Source organism: Rhea americana, unplaced genomic scaffold (assembly GCF_003343005.1).
Source record: "Rhea americana isolate MKP2758 unplaced genomic scaffold, rheAme1 scaffold_148, whole genome shotgun sequence".
NCBI classification, from domain to species: Eukaryota; Metazoa; Chordata; class Aves; order Rheiformes; family Rheidae; genus Rhea; species Rhea americana.
The window spans coordinates 858,136-862,913 of NW_028185572.1; positions in this window are offsets into that span (position 1 = coordinate 858,136).

A 4,778-nucleotide genomic window follows, 5' to 3' on the forward strand; every position below is an offset into this window, starting at 1 on the left:
GGTCATTAGAAAGACATCTGAGCTCAGTTCGAGTGATAGGGCTTATCCTTTCTTTTCAATGCAACCASCTTACAGCTTCCTTCTTGTTTTTGACATAGATGCTAGTTATTCAATGAATACTGAGGAGCTCATTCATCCACCTTCTTTAGGTGTCTGACTTTAACATCTTGAGGACTTTTCCCCATTGAGTGTCCATGGAGTTTCAGGGTTTGTTAGACYGAGAGAGGAAAAGTGGTCTAAACCACTCCTGATCCTGTCCTGTAATCCCTGTCCTGATCTTGACACAACAAATACGTTATGGGTTCTGGTATTCACAAAGTGCTTTATCCATCCAAAGCATTTTTTAGAAGAACTGTATCACTATGTCACCAACAAGATCGCCAGGATGCTGGGCTTCCTCCAGTCTGAATAACAGCTAAAACTATTTATGCAGTGGCCATATAAATACTTAACTCATGATATAAAAGTGTGCACATATATTGCATTAGCCAAAAGGTCACGGTGAATTCATAAACCTCTATGTTGTATTATCAGTAGGTGACCAAAAGTCACAAGGACTTAATGTTAATGTTTATTCCCTAGAATAGTTCAGGAGAATAACTTCATACAAGGTCATCATGGTATGCGTAATACAACTAACAATAAACCAGTGACACTTTGCAAGGCAACACAAACCATCAAATGCACAAACTGAGAACTTAGATTACTGAATCTCATTTCCTTTAATAGCGACAAAAATTACTTGTAAAATACACTAGAACAAATTAAAATCAGATCAACTTTTTAATGTTGATTCCTTTTTAATTATCTAGAATGTCTTCCACCATATACTTTGAAAAATTCTTTAAGTCACACTGCAACAGGAATTTCTCTCCACTTTGCAGTCCAAATTTTCTTTCTTTCCTTTTTTTTTTTTTTTTTAACATAATCCCATCACGCCTATCTTTGTCACCTTGGGAAAACAGAAACAATAATTTCCCATTTTCCTCTGAGCGCATGACTTTCTCCTACTAAGTCAAGTTGTTCCGCCCCTTAATGATTTTTGCTGCTGTACACGGAATTCCCTCCAATTTGTCAACATCCATCACTAGATTCAAGGTGCAATCTTATCGCTGCCGTATAGCAAGAAAATCACCTCCCTGTGGACAAAGAAATGAAGACTCTGCACGTACAGACCAAATCACACCAGCCCCTTTTGTCATCCTCTAGCATTCCAGCTTACATATATATTATTTGCTGTCTGCTAAAACCCCAAGGTCTCCTTTGACGTTTTTGCTTTCCAGGTACCTTTGTCTGACTTAATAACTGTGCTTTAGATTATTTCACTCTCAGATTTATTAGCCTACATTTTTCTAGGTCAAATCTCATTTTGTTACTTGAAGCACATATATCTGACATCTCCCATTCTCGTTGCACTACTTTCTGGTGATTAGACATTAGATATTATAATTTTGAAGCAGAAGCTGGAAGACCCTGGTTAAGATATGGATGGGAATCGCTCGGAGAAGTTCAACTCTTTTATTCCTTTAGGTCTTGTCCCGATCCCACCAAGTGCTGCATCCCTTGTTTACTGCTGGGATACTTATTTTTCTCAGTATGACTGACTGTACAGATGCCAAGAGAAGGCCCTGGAACTCTCTCAGTCCTGCTTACTGGCCAGGAATAAAATAGCAGCTACCAGGCACTTCAAAGGGCAGCAGTTATCTCTGGAAGTATGCACTYGGAATGTATTAAAAGGATTTCTAGTTGGTGCAAATGCAACAAGTTCCCTTTGCAGCTTCCTCTTCCACCAGCCTGGGTGGGATCTTGCTCTTAGTAYTAAGCTGAAAATGCAAGTAACATGCTCTTTAAGAGGCTCAGTGAAGGCAATAAAYGCAGCTGTGAGAAAACAGATTCCAGTCGCGTATCTGTAGATACTTYCTCACAGTAGGGATGCGTTTCTTTTTAATCATCCAGCAAGTCTTTCAGATGAGTTGCTGCCTGTAGGGCAAGCCCACCACCACGCAAACGAAAACCTTAATGCTATCTTTCACTGCAATTTCTGTAGATTTCTAACTAAGACAAAAGGTGGGACTGGTTTTATCTWGCTTTTGGTACCTACAGTGTAGAAAATCCACATCTGAGCCAGCCACTTTTGACTCTGATTATCAGTGGAATAAAGAAATGGACATATGCAGGATACAACTAATCTCCTTCTGAGATAGGAATCAAAATTAGGTGTTAGGAATTACACCCTAGAAGTGCTTATGTCATTTCAATGGTGGATGGAATGTCCAGAAACTCCTTCATCTAATAAATGCATCTTGCTGTGTTTTGGGTGYCTATTTGTAAGAAATTCAAGTAATTTGGGCTCCCCAGGTACATGATTCACATTTCCAATTTTTTTCCATACTACTAAAATGTAAAAACWTAATGACTTCTTTAGATTCTGTTCTCTTTTTTTCCACATCATAAAGATTTTCTTGAGTGTAACTTAGGAGCATCTTTGGTGATCCATGTTTAACAGCACTTTTTACCCAACAGATGTCTAAGTAGTTAAAGCTCCACAGGAATATAATATCCTGTATCCAGTTTTTGAACAGCTTGTCCAAGGAATTTATATTTTCTTTCATTTCAAGGCCTGCAACAGATGCCTACTGTTGTCTTTCACCCTTTGTAATTTAATCCAAAGTATTCCGCCATTCTGCTGTTCAGTATCAAATTGTATCTCACTGGCATTGCAAGCACGCAAAGTTATTCATGATTCCAGTGAGTAGTGGTAATGAGACAAATAGAAGCAATACAAATAAATAAAACAGCTCTCACACACATTTATTGCCTTAAAAAGATTCTGCAGAGTACGGCTCCTTCCTCTCTGAGGTCTATGAAAYAGTCTTCAAGTGTTACAAACATAACTTCGAGGAGAACAGACTAGCACAAGTATAACTGCAGCAGTCAACCATTCCCAAAATGTTCAATTTAATTAATCTATTAAACTTAAGAGGTAAAGGTGAAATTCAGATGGCAAGCTGCCTTCTTGAACGCTACTACCATGGCTGAGTCCCTGAATCCCAAATATGAAGATACTTGCCTACCATATGACACTGTACATTAAATTTATTTCAATGAAAGAAATTTCTTTAAGTTTTGTTGTAGGAATAACTGTCAATTTTATTTATTTATAACATTGAATTTTCTATAAAGTTCAGAGACCTTAATTACAGTCCTGTACCTAATTATTGGAGGAGCTTTTAAACCTCTTTCCAGATTCTAGGCATGTGCACTATTATTTTCCACTCATCCTTTTAGAAGGAATCAAATTAAATGCATTGAGTGCCTCTGCAAGCCAGTGGGATTCTATTTTCACACAAGTTTTCATCTCAGGAATTTATGCTTAGAAGGTAAATTGCATATATATATWTTTAACATCTCATGCGTTTGTGTAGAAGTTATGGTGCTAGTAACAAATAGCAATAGGTGGGGCTAAAATGAATAATGACTATGCAAAAAAACAACGCCTTTTCAGATGGTTTATTCCCTTTTATTCTACCTTCTTCCTGTTGATTTCAGTGATATTGTCTAGCTGCCCTCGCAATTCCAACGTCCGTATAAACTAGACTCTGTTCCTGTTATGYCCCCTCACGGTAACTGTTAATTAAGTTCTAAACAGCTGTCCCAGTATAAACCAATATGAAGCATATTTATCAATGAGCACGTCATCTCAAGAGGAAATATTTGTCTAAGGATAACTAGGGGAAAAAAGAAAAAGCCTTTTAAAGCATCTGCCATTCAAAAAGAGTGGAAGAATCCTGTCTGATTCTCAAAAACCCTGCTGAGTTTGGAAGAAATCACTGTGACAGACCAGTACATGCATCTGCATTGGACTGACCTTCAAACAGGAGGTGCAGAAATGAAGGAAAACAGTGATGTCTTTTTTTTCTTTTTTTTTAGTGGGTCTAGTTGCAACTATAAAACAATATTAAGGACAGACCAAGGCAGCATGAGGCAGGTCAGGGCATTTCCTTGAACCAATTAGTAATTAGAATTGCCGGTAGTATAAAAGCATCAATGATTTTGCTACTGGGAGTGACCAAGCTGTAGGAAACAGCTTTACTGGTTCAAAATTTGCTGTGTAAGAGAGAATCCCAGAACCTCTCTGTTAACTTCACTGGTCAATCAACCTTATGGAAATCTTGTGAAAGGATGAATTTTTCCAGGCTTTGGCTTTCTCCCTCACTGACTGAGCATCACTGAAGGACAGAAGAAGGGCAGGATGGTCCCTAAGCCCGACACAGGCTGCATTCATGGAGCAGATGGACACAGAGGAGAGTGTTTGCRTCCTGCTCTTGTGCGAGTGAAACACTCAACAACGTCAGTGTGAAATGTGAGATATCCTCTCACAGAAAAACAAAATTTGGATGAAATTACTGACACAGGAAGCCAATAGGATTCAAGAGAGTGTTTCAAAAGCAAGTATAGAAGGTAGAGATGCTTCAGTGCTTTTAAAACTAGAATAATTAAACAGAATAATGTTCTTGTATTCCTTTTATTAAACAGCAAGACATGCTCATTATCTGTAGCTTTCTGGTTAAAAAATATAAAATATAAAAAAAAATTTGTATGTAGAGAATATTTTTCTCTCAGATATGAAATATAAATCTAAATATAATTGATCTTGAATATTCAAGATTAGAGAATATTCTTGAATATTGATGAATAGAAACCTGAGCTAATCTTTATGAGTTGTTTTAGGAAGCTGTGAAGCCATGGCTGCACAGTTGAAAATGTTTTTAATTCGG